At 46.4% G+C, this 24428-nt stretch overlaps 1 protein-coding gene across 1 annotated transcript in view; it reads right to left on the bottom strand.

Moving 5' to 3' along the window:
• Nucleotides 1-24428, bottom strand: part of ABCA13 (ATP binding cassette subfamily A member 13) — a 2590787-nt gene that overhangs the window by 2542558 nt on the left and 23801 nt on the right. The gene's annotated exons all lie outside the window — the stretch shown is intronic.

A 24428-nucleotide genomic window follows, 5' to 3' on the forward strand; every position in this document is an offset into this window, starting at 1 on the left:
ATACAAATGTAAGGAACAGGCAGAGTGGGGGCCCAGGGGGTACTGGAACCAGGCAAAAAAACGAAGCCTCTGTAACCCATTTACAAAGGCATGTAAATATGCAAATGATCTTTAAAGACCTGTGAAAAACTAGGGCGGCTGGAGATGACTCCAGACACTGCACAGCCGAGCCCCCAGCAGCTCGAGTTTCACTGCAGCAGCAGCCTCAGAAGCGGTCGCTCCCCTCGATCCCTGGTCTCTATCGGGTATCGTAGCGCTGCTCACATTGCTCTGTTGCTAAATTGTACTGGTGCCTGCATATAACTATCGGAGTGCTGCTCGCATTGCTTTGTTAGCGAAATTGTACTGGTGCCTGCATAGAACTATCCGAGTGCTGCTTGCATTGCTTTGTTAGCGAAATTGTACTGGTGCCTGCATTGAATGATTGTAGTGTTGCTCGCATTGCTCAATTAGGTAAATTGTACTGGTGCCTGCATTGCATTATCGTAGTGCTCCTCGCATTGCTCTGTTGCTAAATTGTACTTGTGCCTGCTTCGATCGCATTGACCCATTGAATAATCTTGACATTTTGTAAATCGTCCGCTTTGCCTGCGTAACGCTCGTATTGCCGGATAGAATAAATAGTACTGCCTAACTGTGCTAGGGCCTCTGCCCACAGCGCTATCTCTATTGTTGCCCCAACCGGTTCCGGTTTCGCTTCTGCAGCCATTTTGTTGTTGTTGTGCCTCGGAGCCCGTCCTCTTGACCCCGCTCCCGCCTCCCAGCTGCTCCTCCCTCGCCCCTCCCCCTCCCACTATCCACATATGACTGATGCTTTTGCGCGCAGCGTTCACGCTCAGCGGTCGCGCCCCATTCGCGCCAAAGGTGCGCCAAAGGTAAGCCCGTCTACGCCCGTCCGCGCCTGGACTGCGCCCAGCGCCAGACCCCCTGGTCCTCCCAAATCCCACTCCACCCGCATAACGTACGATGCTGCATCCCTATCGGCACTCAACCCCGGCCGACTCCAAGACTGCTACCAAGCCGCCCCGGGACACACCCACGGACCCTTCACCTGCCACTCCTGCAAACTCGACTGCATCAAGACCCACACTAAATCCACAAACTCCAAACAGAGCTCTGACTCTAACCACCTTAAGTGCATCCTACTCAACACCCGCTCGGTCCACAAACATGCCATTGAACTTTGGAACCTACTCGACACCACATCGCCGGACGTCGCCTTCCTTACAGAAACCTGGATGAACGCCTCATCAGCTCCCGACATCGCCATAGCCATCCCGGACAGCTACAAGATCATCCGAAAGGACCGCACCATCCAAACAGGAGGAGGCATCGCCATCGTACATAAGAATTCCTTCCGCATCACGACCAGCTCAGACGATAATCTCTTAGCCGCCGAACACCTTCACTTCCAGATCCACACCGACCCCAAAACCACACTCAGAGGCACCCTCATCTACAGACCACCAGGACCCCGCACTCAATTCAGCGAAGACATCACTGACTTCATCAGCCCACACGCCCTCCCATCTGAGGACTACATTTTACTGGGAGACCTCAACTTCCACCTGGAAAAGAAAAATGACAGCAACACCACCACCCTCCTGGACAACTTGGCCAATCTCGGACTAATACAACTTGTTGATACCCCCACCCACTATGCCGGGCACACGATCGACCCAATCTTCACCTCCAGCAGGCACATCTCCTTCAACCACACCACAGCTCTCCATTGGACGGACCACAGCTGCGTTCACTTCAACTACAAAATGACCACGACCCACAACCTCCCACAACCAATTCCCTGAAGAAACTGGAACAAAATTACCACCGACCAGCTCTTCACTTCGCTTCACAAAAACCCTCCTGCCAAATCATCGGACCCAAACCAAGTTGCCACCAACCTCACACAATGGATCACCCACAGCGCCGACGAACTAGCACCCTTGAAAAACCATCAAATCAAGCAAAATAACAAAAAGCCCCCTGGTTCAATGATGACCTTAAGACATCCAAGAAGTTCTGTCGTACCCTCGAGAAAGCCTGGAGAAAAAACCCAACCACTGACAACCTGACCACCTTCAAGAACGCCACCCGCAAACACCACCAACTGATCCGATCCACCAAGAAATCAGCATTCAAGAATCGACTTGACAACAACGCCCACAACAGCAAGGAACTATTCAACATCGTCAAAGAATTTCCCAACCCCACCGCCGGCACCAACGACATCACCCCATCCCAAGACCTCTGCGACTCCCTAGCCTCCTTCTTCCACAACAAAATCGCCGACATACATAACAGCTTTGAAAACCAGTCCGGAGACCAGTCCACTCCACCCACCCCCGAACCAAATCCCCCCTCTAACAACCTTTGCACCTGGAACCCAATCACCACTGAAGACACCATCCACCTGATGAACTCCATCCACTCAGGATCGCCTACCGACCCATGTCCCCACCACATTTTCAACAAAGCAAACTCCATCATCGAACCCCATCTCCGAGACGTCATCAACTGCTCCCTCAACTCCGCTACCTTCCCGGAAAGCTGGAAAAACGCCGAACTCAGCGCCCTTCTGAAGAAACCCACAGCAGACCCCACTGAACTTAAGAACTACCGTCCCATCTCGCTCCTCCCATTCCCTGCCAAAGTCATTGAGAAAGCCGTCAACAATCAGCTTGCTGCCTTCCTCGAATCCAACAAATCCCTCGACCCCTCACAGTCCGGCTTCCGAGCCAAACACAGCACCAAAACCGCACTCATCGCAGCAACAGACGACATTCGAACACTACTGGACAACGGAGAAACAGTTGCCCTCATCCTACTTGACCTCTCCGCAGCCTTCGACACAGTCTGTCATAGCACCCTCATACAACGCCTCAGCAACGTCGGAATACAAGGAAAAGCATTGGACTGGATCATCTCGTTCCTCGCCGGAAGAACACAGAGAGTCTGCCTCCCCCTTTTAGATCAGAAGCCACCGAAGTCATCTGCGGCGTACCTCAAGGATCATCACTCAGTCCCACCCTATTTAACGTATACATGAGTCCCTTTGCATCCATCACGCGCCAACACGACCTCAACATCATCTCCTACGCCGACGACACCCAGCTGATCCTCTCCCTCACCAAAGACCCAAACACCGCCAAAACCAACTTACACGAAGGAATGAAAGATGTTGCCGAGTGGATGAAGAACAGCCGTCTAAAACTGAACTCGGACAAAACGGAAGTCCTAATCTTAGGCTCATCCCCCTCTGCTTGGGATGACTCATGGTGGGCACCGGCCCTGGGAATAGCACCCATACCAACGGGCCACGCACGCAACCTGGGCTTCATCCTGGACTCCTCCCTCTCAATGACCAGACAAGTCAACTCCGTTTCCTCATCATGCTTCAACATCCTACGCATGCTCAAAAAAATATTCCGCTGGATCCCCACCGAAACAAGAAAAACGGTCACCCACGCACTAGTCACAAGACGACTGGATTACGGCAAAACCCTTTACGCCAGAACCACAGCCAAACTACAGAAAAAACTCCAATGCATCCAAAACGCCTCAGCCAGACTCATACTAGACATCCCCCGCCAGACTCACATTTCCGGTCACCTGAAAGACCTCCACTGGCTCCCCGTCAACAAGAGGATAACGTTCCGACTCCTCACCCACGCGCACAAATCCCTCTAGGACCTAGGACCCGAATGCCTCAACACGCGCCTGTCCTTTTACACCCCCACCAGCCAACTTCGTTCGTCCAATCAGGCCCTCGCCGCTATTCCGCGCATCAACAGATCCACCATGGGGGGAAGATCCTTCTCCTACTTAGCGGCCAGAACCTGGAATTCTCTCCCCACCCACCTCCGCCTTACACAAAACCACCTCTCCTTCAGAAAGCGACTTAAAACTTGGATATTCGATAAATAAAGTACCCCCCCTCCCCTCCCTCAAGCGCCTTGAGACCCTCTGGGTGAGTAGTGCGCTATACAAATTTCTGAACTTGAACTTGAACTTGAACACAGGATGAGGGAGGAGGGGGGCTGAAGCCATTGGGCCTGGGCAGAAGTGTAACTGTGAAGGCGCGACTCCCTTTGCATCACTCCACGGCCCCCCTGGGGCTCGCGCCCCACAGTTTGAAGACCCCTGGTTTAGAGAGTACTATAAGAAACCTCTAGTGTGTAAAATACGATAATATCTGTGTATAAATGTATTTTAGACTTTGTGGAAAAGGTGCAATTGTCGCTGTTAACGATGACATCGCTATGATGCGAAAAAACGTGAAAACGGAAAATAGGTCTGAAAGATATTTTTGAAAGAAACTTAGTACAAAAATAAATATGAGTTTAAACATGCTTTTAAAGAAGTATGTATATAGTAATATGTGTAGGTCAAAATTCAGAAAGGATTTTTTTACATATTATTTTTGAATGTGTTGGTGGCCATTGAATGTCTGCTTTTGGTTTCTGTTTTTGCGGCGGGTCCATGGGGAGTTTGCCACCTCGTCACGAATATAATAAATGTAAAGAGAAAAAAAACAACGATTATTAATCCACTGAGGAAAATACAAGCTTATAAAAATACCCCTTAAAGAGTCATTTTAGATAGAAAATACAATTTAAAAACCTTAAAAATTCGATACAAATATTGTAGGGTACATGGATGTAGTAGTTGGGAAGTAGAATTTGAAAAATTTTAGAAATTCCCAGAAAAAAAACAAAAGTTACAGAGAGGTTTTAGTGAGGATTTAGCATTTAAAAAGCCTTAGCAATTCACTGAAAAAACAAAGGTTACAAGGGCATTATAGTTAGGAAACAGAATTTTAAAAAACTCAGAAATACAATGAAAAAACCAAAGGCTACAGGGATGTTATAGTTAGGCTGATATTTCACTCGTACAACACTATATATATATATCTGTCTGAAACCATTAGTTTATATATATATATATATATATATATATATATATATATATATATATATATATATATATATATATATATATATATATATTTATATATATATATATATATTTATATATATATATATATATATATTCACTGAAAAAAACGAAAGTTTCAGACATGTTATAGTTAGGAATTAGCATTTAAGAAACATTGGAAATTCACTGAAAAAAAACATAGGTTTTCGGGGTGTTATAGTTAGCTGGACATTTCACGCATACAGAACCATTGAAATTCCTCTGTTATAGTTAGTTGTACTAACTGTAACTCTCACGCCTGCTATCCACTGCTGATGATGTCACATATTCCATCATTCATGACATGGTCAGTGACATCACTGATGACAGATACCCGGGGCTGTGGGGACCTGAGAGCCCCCGTACAAAATGTAATTAGCCCTGGGGGTGGTGGTCCCTCTGAGCAGGCCTAGTGGGTCAGGGTGTTTCTACCCTGCCCCCTTTTTGTGTTTTTTGGGGGGTTTCTTGTGCCTCGGTTCTACCGAGGCACAAGATGGCTGCCAACTCTTTCTAATTTGGAGTGTTGCGCTTAGGCTGCGCTTAGGGTACGCGACCCTCCGAGGCCATGGATATATATATATACTTTTAAATGTCATTTTCTCAGGAACTACTGAACGGACTGACACCATTTAAGCAAAAGGCACGAGTCTGGACTACGGACTACCTCTTTGCCAAATTTGGCGTAATTCCGTTCAGCAGTTCGGGCTGTAGCAGCGGCTGAATCTCCTATGGGAAATTGCATGGGGAAAACGCGTTTTGGGACCCCCCTTTTCCTCAGCCCCCGCTTTGGGAATAACCCCAAGACTTTCAGGATAGGAGCGGACCAGAGCGTCCCACCTAGTTTGAAAATTTCACAAAGAGTCGTCAACCAGCGCCAAAGTTATTCCAAATAGAATGTTGCGGATTTCCTATGGAAAATAGGTCCTAACTATAACTACCTACTGGCGACCGCCAGTAGGTTATATATATATATATATATATATATATATATATATATATATATATATATATATATATATATATATATATATATATATATTTATTTATCTATTTAACCCTCATAAACATTATAAAAACACTCATAATCACTGGATGATGTCATCAGTGATCAGTGCTGTAGTTTGAGATGTCATGAGAGAGGTCACTTACATGTCATGAGTGATGTAATATGTAAGGTCCTAAGCAGTGCTTTACGGGGCGCAAGTAATAGTAAGCCCAGTTAACAATAACTGCTAAATTACTCTGGTTTTGTACAAGTGAAATATCAGCCTAACTACAACGTCCCTGTAACCTTTGTTTTTTCACTGAATTCAAATATATACATATATATATATATACACAACTTTTTCCCGACAGGGAAAACAACGGGTCGCACAGCCAACTTGGATTTAAACAGCAATCCTTTTTATTACTTTCTTTTCAAAGGGCAACAGGCGCATTGATCTACGCGTTTCGGTGTCACTCCACCTTGCTCACGATCACCGGGTTTGCCCCACCCTCAAACATTTAAACACATTTTTTTTCCTTCACATTTTTTTCAAAAATGAGTATTTCCTGTCACATGTTCTGCTAAGGATTCTGGTCCTTGTAGTTTTGCCGATTGTTTTAACAAAAAGTAATTAATGAAAGTGCAAACCAATCAACAATTTTAAATATAAAAGTAAATGCTCGGTGCATTAACTCATGCGCCTTCCAATAGGCTTATATCTCAATCTTTGTACTGCCTTCCAATAGGCTAACTCATACTGGTAATTGTCACTATACATTGTGCTTACAGTTCTGATTCAATTGTCTTTTCAAAGGTGCACATATAATTCTCCGATTGGTTCAACCCATTCGGGTGCAGGGTCCTCAGGTTAATAATAAATCTAAATTCAGCTTGTCTCAATTTTTTATATATATATATACACATATATATATATATATATATATATATATATATATATATATATATATATACTAGCAGCCCGCCCCAGCGTTGCCTGGGGGCAATAAGGCTTCAGGGCCAACCGGCCGCCCAGGCCCTCGCCCGCCCCGACATTGTCCGTGCATGCCCATGCACGGACACGGACCAGGCCCCCCTCCCGCCCCGACTCACTCCCGCCCCCCTCCCGCCCCGACTCACTCCCGCTCATGTCGTCTGTCTGCCTCACTTCACCCCCCCTGGGACGCCTCCCCCTGCATCACACAGTCTAAACTTTCCCTTTCCTTACCTGTGCCGCCGCTCCTCACTGCACAGCCGCTCCTCACTGCAACGCCGCTCCTCCTTCGTCGTCATCACGCACGTCGCGTCGCGCTCATCACGCACGTCGCGTCGCGGCCAGCGCTAGGTCCCGGCCGTCGCTACTTTCAGGGGACTACTTTGTTTTGAAACTTAATTATTTTAATTTACTTTTTTTTTTAATTTATATAGCCTATGTCCATCTACACACCCTGACATTTTCATAGATGTATCGGGTGTGTAGATTGGCGCTGTGGTTCCCGAGTTTACCTGGCCAAAAGGTGCAAGTTCTCTCTTTATAATAGTAGTATAGATATATACACTCTCACACACACACACATATATATATAACATATGCTTTTTAATATCTTAAGTATTCAAAATATATATTTATATACATACACACTCGCATATCTAACTATTTCCTTTTTCTTCTTCTTCTTCTTAAAACTGATTCAAAAACCTCCATAACTGAGAGTTTCACCTCCACCTGGACCACCATCTTCGAAAATCCGAATTTGCCTCAGTGCATTCTTTAGCTGTCTCTCTCTGAATCAACTTAAATGTAATGCTGGAAAAACTGAGTTCCTGTCTTTGGTCATGAAGCAGAGGTATCTTGGCAATTTTTTTGGCCAACTGATGCCTCGCTCCCGCTTACTCAAAACTCAATAGTGAAAAATTTAGGAATTAAATTTGATGGACAATTTGGGTTTCACTCCCAAGTTAATACAGTATTGGGTACCTGTTTCACCTTACTGTGTATGTTGCCTATGTGTTTACATTTTCTATCCTTTACGGCAAGACAAGTGGCTCAAGCCCTGATCCCATTGCATTTGGATTATAGGAATGGACTTTATTCAGGCCTTCCAAACTATCTGATTGATAGACTGCAGTTTGATCGGAACGCAGCTGAATAAACAATTTTTGGGCTTCCCTGGAGTGCCCTCATATCACAGCTTCTTCTAGATCTTTACTGGCTTCCGATCAGGGAGAGAATCATTTTTAGAACCTTGCTTCTCACTCAAAAAGCATTGTATGGAACTGGCCCAGGTTACCTGCATACTAGAGTTGAGTTCTACTTGTCTCATAGAAACCTTTGCTCTTCCAACTTATGTCTTGCCAAAGTCCCATTTTTTAGGAATGCAAGGTCAGGGGGCAGATTCATCTCTGTATTGGGCCCTTCTCTCTGGAATAAACTTTTGTTGGAGCTTAGATGCATCAAGAAACTCCCCTATTTTGGAAAAACTAGAAACTGTGCTGTTTCCTAAACCCTAAGCCTGTATTTCTTTTCCACTTTGCTTTTCTCCTCTTTCTGCATTAGAGGCAGTACACTCTGTTGAGTAACAGTCACACTCTATAAAGCACCTTACATATATACATACATAGATTTTCCTCAAAGAAGCGTCCCCAACTCCTTTTCTTCCTGAATTATTGTCCTTCTCACTCATTTTTTTATCTAAATTAAATTCCAAGGAACTATTTCATCCTCTCTAGTAATATCTCCACATTCGGTGACAAAACACTTCTTATTCCTGTTTTTTTTTTTAAATAGTTATTTCTTCTTCCACCCTCTGTAATACTTTGTTTCAGCCACGAAACATTGAACACACTCTGTTGGCTGATCTGACAGTTTGCCAGCATTTCCTAGCATCAAAATGGGCCCCTGTGTGAGGTTGCTGTGTAATATGCGTGGCTAAGCCACAAACACAAATACAGAAACCCAGGCAGAGCAAAAATGCTCTGCTATGCACCATTCTGTCCTACTTCTTCTCAAGCAGAATGCCTACCATCAGGAGCAGCGAACCAAGTGCTCGAGCTGTACGCAAGCCAAAAATACCTTGTACTACACCCACCACAACCGTCAGCCCATACCAACCCTAAGGTGAAAACGAACAACTAAACTTTTGGTACCCTAAAAAAAAAAAAAAACTCGCTAATGCCAAAAATCCCAAACTAACTAAATCTAAACCCATAAATTGGGTTTTTCCACCTTCTGAACGTTATTTTCTTCTAAATACTTAATGCCTTGACAAAAAACCACCACTTATATTTCATACAAAATGTCAAGGCTCTTACAAATCTCTATCCCTGACAAGATAAGGCATACTCAAACGTATTAAAAATGCTTTCTACCCAATACTTATCTGGCAAGGACAAGCAGAAAAAAAGAGGAAGATGGCTGCCGTCAGGGGAGTTTTATAGATTACAGAGACATTCTAGCTTGGAATTTTTTGTATTGTTCAGTTTTGCTTTAAAAGATTGCAAGAAGTTGGCAATAAAAGATATATGAAGGAGCTGGCAATAAAAGATCTAAACATAATGTTAGCCTCCAGGCTTGACATGAAATTCAAGCCCACCAAGCCTGTGAGACTCTGCAACACTGAAAGCCCAGAGAGCAAATAAGAGGCCCAAAGCCAGAAGCTGCTATTTCTGCTGACACACTCTGAGGGCTCACCATCAGGGTGAAGCCACCCCACCTAAGCAGGCCTGACCCAAGATGTGCTCTTGGTCTAGTGCACATCCAGTAAACGCACCCACTAGCTGGAAGCCCATGATGGCGCTACACCACCTGGAATAAGGAAAGGATAAGAGACTGTACATTCTATTTGATCTGAAGAAGTGCCTGTGTGCAAAGAGAGAGAGGAATCTGCAATTGAACTAGAGACTACACCTACCAGATCCAAAGCCCCTGGAGTGGAGAGAGAAAGGGGGAAACAGTGCCCAGGAGAAGTCACACCTTGAAGCACATGAGACCAAAACCTGAGTATCGAATATCTAATGCTTTATTATAGTGTGTAGAACTGTGCCTTAATAGAAAATTAAGTACTTTTCTCTTTCAGAAAAGATGTACAGGCTGGATTGTAATCATATTCTGCTGCTGGGTTGGGTATCACATGCTAAGACTATGTATCAAATGCAAAAAGAACAATTGATGGACAAAATGCTGAACAATGTCATACATTCACCCCAGTACAGAGATCTTGGCCTAAATCCATATTTTTTTTGCTTACCTTGCCATTCTAGTTTGGACCCAGCCAAATGCAAATCAGTCTTGACCCTGCGCCCAATGGGAACAGTCCAGCCGAACTGCCAGGCCAGGTCCTCCTTGAACTGGAAACAAGCATCCTAGGACCGGTTTCGGGCTTTCAGCCATCATCAGCCAGGATAGCTTAACTCCAGTGGCATGGAGAGGACGGGACCCACGGGTGGGCATTCCCATCCCACTCGGGGTGACAAATGCAAAAGAACAATTGATGGACAGAATTCAGACCAATGTCATACATTCACCCCAGTACAGGGATCTGGGCCTTCCACCATCATATTTTTGCTCACCATGCCATTCCAGTTTGGACCCAGCCATATGCAAATCAGCCTTGACACTGCGCCCAATGGGAACAGTCCTGCCCGAACTGTCAGGCCAGGTCTTCCCTGGACTCGAAACAAGCATCCTAGGACCAGTTTCAGGCTTTCAGCCCTTATCAGCCATGATAGCTTGACTCCAGTGGCATGGAGTGCAAGGGATCCATGTCTTGGCATACCCGTCCCACTCGGGGTGGACTGTTCCCACAAGGAACAGGGTCAAGACTGATTTGCATATAGCAGCGTCCAAACTGGGGTGGTGTGGTGAGCAAACGAATGATGGATTTAACCCAGATCCTTATGACTGGGGGTGAATGTTTGCATTGTCCAGAATTCCGTCCATCAATTATTTCTTGTGTATATTTCGCCCTAAGTGGAAAGAGTATGCACAGATGTGGGTCCAGTGCTCACTAAAACACCGGATTCAAGCTAGCCTGGCTGATGAAGGTTGATGTCCTGAAACCGGTCCCAGGATGCTTGTTTCCGGGCCAGGGAGTACCTGGCTTGGCAGTTCGGGCTGGGCTGTTCCCTCAAGGAACAGGGTCAAGACTGAATTGCATATGGCTGGGTCCAAACTTGGGTGCGTAGTGAGCAAAAGAATAATGGATTTAACCCAGATTCTTATGACTCGGGTGAATGTTTGCATTGTCCAGCATTCCGTCCATCAATTGTTTCTTGTGTATATGTCGCCCTAAGTGGGAAGGGTATGCCCAGATGTGGGTCCAGTGCTCACTACACCACTGGATTCAAGCTAGCCTGGCTGATGAAGGTTGATGTCCTGATACCGGTCCCTGGATGCTTGTTCCCTCAAGGAAAAGGGTCAAGACTGATTTGCATATGGCTGGGTCCAAACCTGGGTAGCATAGTGAGCAAAAGAATGATGAATTTAACCCAGAACCTTGTGACTGGGGGTGAATGTTTGCATTGTCCAGCATTCCGTTCATCAATTGTTTCTTTTGCATATGTCACCCTAAGTGGGAAGGGTATGCCCAGACGTGGGTCCCTTGCTCACTACACCACTGGATTCAAGCTAGACGGACTGATAAAGGGTGATGCCCTGAAACCGGTCCCAGGATGCTTGTTTCAGGCCATGGGAGGAGTGTAATCCTGCAGAGGCACCACCGTAGGGATTATGATGTTCCTTTACCCTCTGCCTTTACAAGGCAGTCTAACTGTAAATGCAGATGGAGTGGGACTTTTGAAGTCACTAGCAGGGCCTTCAAGGGCCTCTGTTATAGGGCCAGGGCCCCCCCCTGCCCCCCCAAACATCAATGCACCATGTGTCAGGCACCACATGGTGCCTGGCAAACGTTGCATCGATGTTTCAAAACATGCCTTTTTCAATTGCGGCTTGTGGCTTGTGAAGCGCCTCTTTTCTGGCCCACAGCAGAAGCCGCAATTCTAAAACGAGTGTTTCCAACCTCCTTCACAGCAGTCACTTCGGAATAAGACAGGTGGAGCCGCCAACTACATGAATGGTGTTCTGATGCTTGTCCGAGTTTCATCGTAAAGAGGCCCTAAGAGTCAAGTGCTGAAAGGGATGCACTTGGCCTGTTCTGCACAGCCATAATAGTGTAGACCCCAGAACAGTAAAGGCAAATGACTTCAGACCCCTGATTGTGGCCAAGTAGTCCCTTTCTGCCTGTTGGCCCACCAAATTTAGTCTGAAATTGGCATTGAAGTAAGAATGTTTGTAACTTCTCCAGTTCTTACATATAGATACAAGTGATCACAAGGCATTCAATATTTGACGACCTGGGCCCAAATTTGGAGTACGGCAGATGGGATATTCAGCCACAAACGTGATGGATTTCCCATCTACCATATTATAAGGGCATTATATTCAATGGCACTTGTAATATGGCAGACAGGATATCCGCCACATTTGTTAGGGAGAATCCCATGGGCCAAACTCTAAATCAGGATATGGTGATTATTTATGTCTTACAATATATCCTTGTGATCTACTCTGACTTCGTGACTCAGTTGTGTGTTTTGGGCCCAGCCATCACCCATTGCCTAATTTGTACTGTTCGCTGCAGGTGGGGACCACCGGCACTCATTTGTGTGGACCAGCACTTATTTTTCTTCTTCAGACAGTGGCTCAAAGTGCGAGGTAAAAGAACTCAAGGGGAAACAAGGAGGAAGAGATCGATTGAAAAATCATGACAAAAGGAGAAAGCTGAAACATGGAAGAATGAGACAGAGGAAGATGGAGCGTCTGGCGGTGAATTCAATAGAAATAAGGTGTAATAAAGATTACACAGCCCTGGTATTCAGCATGTTGACGTGCAATACCACAGACTGTGAACTTCTGATCAAAACTTTGGGCCGGTACGTATTCTCTTACAAATTAAGGACTGCCCTCGCCAATTTGTCTGGAGCACTGCATTGTTCGTTTTTGTCAAACCGGGGGCATACTATCAAGAACTGCGATAAAATTATTGTCACTTTAGCTGCAGGAAACTGCCTCTAAAACGGCGATAATGGGCTTGATAATATGTCCTTGTGAATTCCCATAGCAGCCAGGTTCTGGTGTTAACCCAAAGTTATTGGGTCCCATTCAGCTGCCAGCAGAGTGATGCCAACCGTAGAACCAGAGGTGTTCCTCTCCCTCTGGTGGCAGTCATAATTGATATCTGTTAGCATGAAATGTGTACACTTCAGAATTGTTCTGTTTCAATTAGCAGCATTGCATGGAGAGAAAACAAATTACAAGTGTGGGCCTAATTATAACGTTGCCAGCAAAACAAGGGGAAAAAAATAAGGAAGAGATACATACATTACTGTCAATCACACATATTTTTTTATCCTCCTGGCATAACTACTTTCAGAGTCTATTTGCAGCGAAAGACAGGCAGTTGCTAGTTTAATGTTGAAAGATATGATACTAATTACTAAAAAATATTGCAGGCGGAAAACGCATGAAGCAGGAAGGTGTCTTCATGTTCATATTTTTACAGAATGCGATAGGTCGCCCAGATGATCAGGTTGCAGAAAAACATGCAAAAATGTTTTCATAAATAAAGTGATCCAGCCACACATATGAAAGTCGTCATGCAATTTGATATCATTACTGACATATGTGAGTATGCAGATTTATGTCGCAATAAGTTCAGTTCAATAGATACTGCGCATACCAAATTGTAAATGCTTCATGTTCAATATCAAGACAGTATGTGTTTTTACACATTATTTCAGAAAGTGTCTGGCCCCATAACTGGAAGTCATCATCCAGAGTGAAATCAAATAGAACATACATTTTGATTTATTGGCTAGTATTTCAACACTGTTTATGAAATTCATTCTGGGAACATGGGAACACGGTTTGGGGCTGCTGCGGAGGGTAAGAAAGCCTCTGTAGGCCAAGATTCAGATTATCCTGGCCTGGCAACCCCCGAAAACACAGACAGAGGTGAGCCCCTTCATGGGCCTAACAGGATTCTATGAGGTGTTTGTTAAAGGACAACAACTGCGTCATACCCCTTAACAAGCCTTCTTATAATATCCAGTGAGGCCAAGGAAGGCCTTCACCTCTGTCTGTGTTTTTTGGGGTTTGCCAGGTAAGGATAGTCTCAATCTTGGTCTGGAGGGGCTGCACCTTGCCTCCATTTACCATGTGGCCCAGATAAACTATGGAACCCTACCCAATCTGGCACTTACTGGCCTTGATAGTCAAACCCGCCTGTGGCAGGGCCTGATGCACCTCATGGAGGTGGTACAGGCGTTCCTTCCAGTTGGAGCTGAAGACAGTTATGCTGTCCAGGTAGATGGCACAGAATTCCTACCTCCCAGCCATGACCCTGTTCATCAACCTCTGAAAGGTGGCAGGGGCATTCTTTAAGCCAAAGGGCATCACACAGACCTGGATTGCGCTTTGGGATTGAGAAACCAGATATCTCTTTTGCCACCTCGGTCAGAGCAATCTGCCAGTTCTCTGATTTGAGATCAGAGGTTCTGAAGAATTTGGCAGCACCCAGCCTGTCAATGAGCTCATGGATGGTGTGAGCATCACTGTTAGTGACATAATTGAGTCCTCAGTAGTCTACACAAAATCATCTGAGTTCTGGGGTGATGCCTGGTGGGACCACTGGGTTAGACCAGGGACTGTTGGAGGGCTCAATCACCCTTGACGCCAGCATCTTTAAGATCTCTTGCTTCATACTGGCCCTCATCTCATCCAAAAGCCTTTCAATGTTAGTTTTGAAATGCATATGTCTCTAGTATGTATGTCATGGGCACATAAAGGTGTAAGCTCACAGGTTAGAGAGATCAGAGGAGAAAACTGCCCCAACAACTGGCATCAGTCCTGCTGCTGTTCTGGAGTCAGAGTAGGGAAGAGGTTGGCACCCTCCACTGACCCGTTGTGTTCCTGAGCAGGCACGAGGTCGGAGAGAGGTTAGTTCACCTCTTCCACTCCCTCATCTGTCACCAACATCATTGTAAACTCAGACCTATCAAAGTGTGGTCTGGGGTGGTTGAGATTCATAGTTAGGTGGTACCCCCATTCTGCTCCTTCACCTCATATGGGCATGTCCAGTGACTCACACTTTCAGGGCAGGCTGAAACACCATCAGAGTGGCCTTCTAGTCATACCAGAGCTTCATTACCTCTTGACTGGTGTGGTATCCTGCATACTGTGAATGCCTCTCTAGTATTCTTCATGAAAATATCATGTTAGTTAGTGTTTATGTTTCGTCTTATTTAGAATGTTTAGAGTTGAATGTGTTTTGCTGATGGGATCTTTCTAACTGGTGAAGCTACTGTTATATGCTCCACAACCGTGTAGCCTATGAATAAATCCTAACGACTTACCTTGGCTCCTGAGTTGTTACTACAAATTGCCTCAAGATTATCTTTTGACTTTTTCCGTAAGCACTGCATATGGTTGCAGAGTGTCATGACCACATTTAAAGTGGGTTCCTGGGACCTTGCGTCTATCCATCTCTACCAAGACTGAGAGGTTCCCTAACACAGTAACATCATAGGAGGTAAAATGGTCCAAACCCGACCCCCTTCTGCGGAACCTCCCTGCAAGTGTACACTGAACATGGCAAAAACACATCACACTTCCACCTCTTCTTTTTCAACAAGCCAGTTTGTTTGAGGCTGATAGGGTGTAAAACACTTATTGGTTAATACACACTCATCCCATATGGACTTCATGTATGCAGACATGAAGTTGGTGCCTTTATCAGACAGGACTTCCTTGGGGAACCCCACATGAGTAAAAATCCCCATCAGGGCCATAGCCACCACAAGTGCAGTCACTGGCCTCATAAGGAAGACCTCTGGGTCGTGGGTGGCATGGTCCACCAAGGCCAAGATAAACCTGTTGCATAAGGCTGATGTGGGTTCCAAAGGACCAATAATGTCAATTCCCACCCTCACAAATTGGTTGCCAACAACAGGCAAGGGAGTCAGGGGAGCCTTCAGCTTTTTTGCTACTTTTCCGCTGACCTGGGAGCCTTCAGCTTTTTTGCTACTTTTCCGCTGACCTGGCAGGAGGGAAAATATCCACAGAACGTATTTGAAGCTTTCTTCATCCCGGCCAGTAGAAGTGGGGGGCAAGCCTAGGAAAGTTCTTGTCATGTCTCAAATATGCCGCCAGGGGTATATCATGAGCCAACCCCAGTAGAAAGGCCCTGTAGCACTGAGGGAACATCAGACACAGGCTGCCCCATCCAGGAACCTTAGACTGACTGTAAAGGAGGTAATTCTCTCAATAGTTAAGGTGATCTATAGAGGTATCACCTACTGCCTAGACTTCAATTTGCATCATCGAGTTGGGCACTCTTTCTGCGCCCTGTAAAATTCCTCCCTAGTAGGCCCACCCTCAACTTGCCATTGCGCAAGCTCAGGCAGGTGTCCTACGGTGGCAATTTCCTCGCCAGTAGGCTTGGGGGCAGCTTCCGCAGGTGCCCCATCGACCTGGATTGTGGGAGTTTCACTGGAAGTTCACCATGCCCTTCATCTTCCTGATAGCTTCCTGGACTTTTGTTCCAGGCTCCAGGCTTCCTTGACTTCTTCTATGGGCAACTATGGATCTAGTGGTCATACAGACCCTATTCAGGCAAGTCTAACATCTCCAGGTGTCACCTGAGCTCCACTACCTTCTAGAATGTGCACTCTAGGTCTTGCCCAAAAACAGTCTACAGGCATGATAGGGCTCACAGCTGCTTTTAGAGAACCTGAGACCACACCACACTCACAGGGAACCAGAGTCACTGGTAGTGACTCTCATGGTTGTATGCGACTATGACCTGGTGGAATGTATTATGGAGGACCTGCTGTGCAGACACCAGATGACACTAAACAGTAAACTCTGCTCTCTCTCCTCAGCTGACTGGGGTCACCTCCTCCCCAAGTGCTACACTCGCCAACCCAGGCGCCTGCCCACCAGTGGGGGGGCTGTGCACTCTTGGGACATTTGGTGTCTACCTTAGAGTGTCTATACTTGGAGCACACAGTACAATAGGTGGCAAAAACTCCCTAACTTGTGATCAAAGAATCCCATCTTCTCTTATCAGGTTGGGACTGATTACTATGCTTCTCATGAGACTTATTTTGGGGGCATTTAGAGAACTCCTTATTTTGCTGTTATTCTCCCTCTTCTTTCTTCTGATGGTACCCCTGACTATCTTTGTGTGTAAAAATAGGGATACCCCTGATACAAGTTCCCAAATCAGGGAAGTTATCTAGTGTGTAAATATCACCATTTAGGAACGATGAAAATGTTAGTGGACCTAAATATCTATTATGAACACCATGTACATGCAACTCCAATGCAATAATATCAAAAATATATATATATATATTTTAATTTAAATTAATTAAGATAGATACAAAACAATTAGATAAAACAATTCAATCCTCTGATATTTATAATTGATTCAAACAATCCCATTGCTATTTTTTTTAGATAATCTAACAGTAGATAAGATGTATACAATGTCTAACATGGATATATGAAGACACATGCTCAAATATTCAAATTACATCAAGAACATGAAAACAACATGGTCATGTCATTAATACAGTGGACAGTCATTTTTGGCATGGCTAATGGAAATCTGTATTCTATGCGCGTTTCGGCTGTGTGCCTTCATCAGGATGCCATGTAGACCGTCCTGTCCTGGGCAGAAGCGGTCGCTCCCACCACCTCCTCCCTGACTTGGTATCGTACCTGCGAATCTCCTGCATTTGTAGCGCTTCTTGACCCGACTTTGTAGCGCTTCCTGAGTTCTCACTCCTTGTGTGCCATATACTGTATTGTATTTAACTGTATTTGTAGCACTTCTTGACACATCTTTGTAGCGCTTCTTGACCCGACTGCGTGGCTGCACAATCCGATCGCTTAAGGGAACTTTGCTTTGAAAATAGTGCCAATCATCCTAGCACTCGTGAGCCCTCCATTGCCCTTTATTTTCGCAAACCTCTGCTGCATTATTTCCACCCCACAAGCGGCATTACCCCGTCCTACCCTGCAGCATTTGTTTTGTTGTTGCCATTTTGATCTCGTTTGTTTGGCCGTCCACACACACCTTCCCCCCACCTCGCTCCCGCCTCCCAGCTGCCCCTCCCACGCTCCACCCCCTCCACTTTCCACTTAAATCAGATGAACCAACGCGCAGCGTCCACGCGCTGCGGTTGAGCCGAAGGTGCGCCAAAGGTAAGCCCGTCTACGCCCGTCCGCGCCAAGACCGCGCCCAGCGCCAGACCCCCTGGCCCCCGTACCACCCACCCCACCCGCATTACATACGACGCCTCCACCCTCTTAGCCCTAAACCCCGGCCGACTCCCCAACTGCGCCCAAGCCGCACCTGGACACACCCATGGACCCTTCACATGCAACTCCTGCAAGTATGACGGCACCAAGACCAACTCCTCATCCACTAACACCAAACAGAGATCTGACACCAACCACCTAAAATGCATCCTGCTCAACACCCGCTCGATCCACAGACACGCCATCGACCTTTGGAATCTACTAGACACCATCTCTCCGGACGTCGCCTTCCTAACAGAAACATGGATGAACGCCTCCTCAGCCCTAGACATTACCATTGCCATCCCGGAAGGCTACAAGATCATCCGAAAAGACCGCACCTACCAAACAGGAGGAGGCATCGCTATCGTTCATAAGAATTCCATCCGCATCTCAACCAGCTCAGACGTCAACCTCGCTAGCGCCGAACACCTTCACTTCCAGATCCACACCGACCCCAAGACCACACTCAGAGGCACCCTCCTCTACAGGCCACCAGGACCCCGTGCACAATTCAGTGAAGACATCACTGACTTTATCACCCCACACGCCCTCCCCTCCGAGGACTACATTCTATTGGGAGACCTCAATTTTCACCTGGAAAAGAGCAACAACAGCAACACCACCACCCTTCTGGACAATCTCGCCAACCTCGGACTCAAACAACTTGTTAATACCCCCACACACTACGCAGGTCACACACTCGACCCTATCTTCACCTCCAGCAAACATATCTCCTTCAGTCACACCACAGTTCTCCATTGGACAGACCACAGCTGCGTTCACTTTGTCTACAAAAAGACCACAACCCACAACCATCCTCAACCTACTCTGCGAAGAAACTGGAACAAAATCACCATCGACCAGATCTCCTCATCGCTTCTTCAAAACCCCCCTGCCCACTCATCGAACCCCAACCAAGCAGCCATTAACCTCACTCAATGGCTAACCAACAGCGCCGACAACCTAGCACCTTTGAAAAAACGTCAAATCAAACTAGGCAGCAAAAACGCCCCCTGGTTCAACGACGATCTTAAGAAATCCAAGAAACTCTGTCGCTCCCTTTAGAAGGCCTGGAAAAAAGACCCAAACACCAGCACCAGGGACGCCTTCAAAAACGCCACCCGCATACACCACCAACTGATCCGGACTGCCAAGAAAGCCGCATTCACAGACCGACTAGACAACAACGCCCACAGCAGCAAGGAATTATTCAACATCGTCAAAGAGTTTACCAACCCCACTGCCAACTCCAACGACATCACTCCCTCTCAAACCCTTTGCGACTCCCTAGCTTCGTTCTTCCACGACAAAATCGCAGACATCCACAACAGCTTCGACAACCAACCCGGAGACCAACCCACCCAACCTTCTGCCGTACCTTTACCCCCCTTGAACATCCTTAATGACTGGAACCCAATCTCCACTGAGGACACCATCCGCCTGATGAACTCCATCCACTCAGGATCCCCCATAGACCCATGCCCTCACCACATCTTAAACAAAGCAGACTCCATCATAGCACCACACCTCCGAGACTTCATCAACTGCTCCCTCAACTCTGCCACCTTCCCGGAAAGCTGGAAACACGCCGAACTCAGCGCCCTTCTGAAAAAACCCACAGCTGACCCCACCGAACTCAAAAACTACCGCCCCATCTCGCTCCTTCCATTCCCGGCCAAAGTCATCGAGAAAGCTGTCAACAACCAGCTCGCTGCCTTCCTCGAAACCAACAAATCCCTCGACTCCCCACAGTCCGGCTTCCGAGCCAAACACAGCACTGAGACCGCACTCATCGCAGCAACAGACGACATTCGAACTCTACTGGACAATGGAGACACAGTCGCCCTCATCCTCCTCGACCTCTCCGCAGCCTTCGACACAGTCTGTCATAGCACCCTGCTACAATGCCTCAGAAACATCGGAATCCAAGGAAAAGCACTGGAATGGATCACCTCGTTCCTTGCCGGAAGAACTCAGAGAGTCCGCCTCCCACCATTCAAGTCAGAGGCCACTGAAGTCATTTGCGGCGTGCCACAAGGATCTTCACTCAGCCCCACCCTCTTTAACGTATACATGAGCCCCCTCGCGGCCATCGCACGCCAACACAACCTCAACATCATCTCCAACGCTGATGACACTCAACTGATCCTCTCACTCACCAAAGACCCTAACACCGCCAAAACCAACCTACATGAAGGAATGAAAGAAGTAGCCGAGTGGATGAAGCACAGCCGTCTGAAACTGAATTCAGACAAAACAGAAGTCCTTATCTTAGGTTCCTCCCCCTCCGCCTGGGACGACTCTTGGTGGCCAGAGGCCCTTGGAAAAGCACCCATACCGACGGACCACGCACGGAACCTAGGCGTCATCCTGGACTCCTCACTCTCGATGACCAGACAAGTCAACGCCGTTTCATCATCTTGCTTCAACATTCTCGCATGCTCAAAAAAACATTTCGCTGGATCCCCACCGAAACTAGAAAAACGGTCACCCACGCACTGGTTACAAGCCGCCTGAACTACGGAAACACCCTATACGCCGGTACCACCGCAAAACTTCAGAAAAAACTCCAACGCATCCAGAACGCATCAGCCAGACTCATACTAGACATCCCGCGTAAAGACCACATCTCTGGTCACCTGAAAAACCTCCACTGGCTCCCCGTCAATAAGAGGATAACATTCCGCCTCCTCACCCACGCACACAAAGCACTTTACGAACTTGGACCCGAATGCCTCAACACACGACTTTCCTTCTACACCCCCTCCCGCCAGCTACGCTCTTCCAACCAAGCCCTTGCTGCTGTTCCTCGCATCAACAAAACCACCATGGGAGGAAGATCCTTCTCCTACCTGGCGGCTAAAACCTGGAACTCACTTCCCATTCACCTTCGCCTCACTCAGAACCACCTAGCATTCAGAAAGCAACTTAAAACCTGGATATTCGACAAGTAATTCCCCACCCTTCTTCAAGCACTTTGAGACCCTCTGGGTATGTAGCGCGCTATATAAATTAATTGACTTGACTTGACTTGAGATGTATATTAAAAGTGAAACCTAAGGAAAGAGAGTATGCATGTACAATGAACCATCATTCAAAATTCAAAAAGGCGGTCCTACTTTATATTTTTTAATGCCAAAAAAGTGCAGGTGAATTAAATACATGGAGAAAGATAAAGACAATAATTGCAAGCCACTTATGTATTTAAACTAGACATTATGCAAAATACGCTAAATAACCATCACCAAAAGTTGAAGCAAGAGCCCCTAGAGCAAGATACCAAGGAGTGCATAATGAGATGAAAAAGTGATGTCCCAGACTGTCATTTCAAAGTGCTGGTTGCTTTTCAGACACTCACCCCCAGACACAGGGTCAAGACGGATTTGCATATAGCTGTGTCTGAACTGGGTTGGCGAAGTGAGCTTAAGAATTATGATGGATTCAACCCAGATCTGTGATTGTGGGTGAGGGTCTGAAAAGTGTTTGATTTGTTCGCCATAAGTTGTCACGGTATGCCCATATGTTGCTCACTTTGCCAGTGGATTCAAGCTAGCCTAGCTAATGAGGGCTGTTAGCCCGAAACCGGTCCCAGGAGATATAAAAAAAAATATGGAAGCAGGAAGGGGGCAAGCATGGTGCCCATGTAAGTAAGCAGGACTTTGTGCAGATGTTACCCCACTTTTTGCCCCCATTTGGATTACTGGAGGCTGGTTTTCGACCCTGACAATGGACTGAGCCTGCCAACCAGAGCCCCAGTGCCAACGCTCTCGCTCTGAAACTGTCGCATGTGAATTGGCACTAGCAATTGGCCAGGACTGAATCCCTCTTATAAGTACCTAGTATGTGGCACCATTGGTACACAAGGCATAGGTGTTAAAGGGGTCACAAGGGATTGAACCACTGTTTGTGCTACCCTGTGTAACCCAAAAAAATGCTGACAGCAGTCCTGCCATTGCAGACTACAGGAGCAGTACAAACATCTCCAATTTGACTTTGCCCTCACCATTTTTTATTATTTTGTTAAACAATTTTTATTGGCATTTCATTATTTTACAATAAGTAAGTATACAGAAATGGAAATTAATCAAGACTTAACAGCTGAATGTTACAGTACGTTAACCTAGGTGAGAGCCTGGGGTCACTAGTAATAACTGAAAGAAAATGTAATTGAATCGTACACATCTTGCGGCATCGTGTGGGCCTTCATACGTTGCAGTGCTTCCCTAACAGTATGATATATCGTGAGATTTTAAGCCGGTTTGTTAAAGGAAAGAATCAACCAGCATGCGTGCCTAACTGGGGGTTAAAAATTGAGGAATTCGGTCGGGCAACCTGGCTTGTCTGCTCTATTCTCTGGGAGCAAATTAAACTACTTCGTCATGTGTCTTCATAAGCTAGGGGATGGGAACAATGGTTCAGCCACTGACGCGTAAGCCGTTGGGAATGCTGTTTAGCCATGTTGTTGTGTGCTGTCTCAGTGTTCGGTTCTGGGGCGGGGGGGGGTACAGTCTGATCATGACTCTTGGGGACGTTGGGGCTCGCCGTCACCTGCGCCAGAAGGGGACCTGGGTTGTGTGGCATGGTTAGAGCTCTCAGTTGCACTCGGGGGTAGGACCTTGCCCTCATCATGAGTAGCAAAGTTGCAGCCCTATTTTTAATATATGTCGGCCACACCTAAGGAAGGACTCCTCAGCCCAGGAGGAAGGGTGAATTATATTAATAGGTGACAACATATAAGTGCAAGCTTGTTAGTCCTTATCTATTAAGGGCTAGTATAAGTGATCCGTTTGCCCATAGGGTAACATGGACTGGCATCAGGGCAACCTCTGGGTTGCCAGCTCCATTATAGTACCACCGAAATATGTCAACGGCTTCTCTCCTCACACCTGATATGTTTCTTGTGCCAGAGGCGATGTAGCATGCACCCAAGTGGATACCTTAGAGCTTGCCTATCTGGTTACCCAAGCCTTCCCTGTGTTCTGGCTGGCAGCTTACAGCTACTGACAACAAGACAGGATTCTGACTTCCTGCCAGGAGGTGCGAACCCTCCCAGGAGTCACAAACAATGACTTTGAAGGTAAGGAGGTTTTTTATTTAAAGGTTTTATATAGCGCTGGCTAGATCCGGAGGTATCAGAGCGCTTTACATGAGCATCAGATCGTAGTTACAGGTTACATCGTTACAATGGTTACACAGTTATTAGAGCATGGCAACATAGTTAATTGTAAGGTTGTGATAAAACAATAAGCACAAATACTTTAGGGGAAAAGCAGGCAAGGGGAAATGTTGGACCTGGCCCTTTTTGCTTTTTCCTAGCCTGTTTCTGGAACCTGTTGGTGGTGATTTTAGGCCTCTGCGCACTTTTTCACTGTGGTACAGTGTAAAGTGCGTGAGCTCTCTGTGTATGTGTGGTGAGTGACCTGCCCTCCCATAGGAATGAATGGGGAATATGTATGACCAGGGTAGTTCCTGATGTGTGGGGAGTGCAGGGTCGAGTTTGGTATGTGACTGATTCTGACAGTGGCCCATGTGGCCGTGTCCTGTAAATAATCCCTTGTGAATATTGGCCGTGCAAGTTGGCACAATGTACATGTGTGATTACTATCTGATGTGTTATGACAATACAAAAGTTATTTTTATATAACCTTGTGTGGAGTTCCTTTTGTGGTGTGCCAGGGATGTTGTTGCTGTTGTGTGCTGGCGCAAATGCTTTACATTGCCTCCGGGATTGGCCGGTCTGCTTGTGCCAAGCTACCAAGGGTGTGAGCAGGGGTTATCTTGGCGTGTGACTCCCTTGCCCTGACTAGAATGGTGGTTTCTGCCTAGCTTTGGCGTCAGCCTTAGCCAACCAGAAATAGCCAGTTCTAACATTGTTGGACAACGGTGAGGATTAGGACTTGTGTTTGCGCAGTGCCACAGCGACAACTGGCTACATTACAAAACTCTGCAGTTTTTAGATAGTCACATGTTTGGGATTATTGTTTGTGATTTTGTTTTTCCTCAAGAGTGTCATTTTCAAATGGTGTTCCTGCGCTTTTATGTTTAGTGGCAGATGAGAGAAAATGACAGGGCGGGACGCCAGTAGAGGGGGAGATTCCC

The sequence above is a fragment of the Lissotriton vulgaris genome, chromosome 4_1, assembly GCF_964263255.1.
Source record: "Lissotriton vulgaris chromosome 4_1, aLisVul1.2, whole genome shotgun sequence".
Classification (NCBI taxonomy): domain Eukaryota; kingdom Metazoa; phylum Chordata; class Amphibia; order Caudata; family Salamandridae; genus Lissotriton; species Lissotriton vulgaris.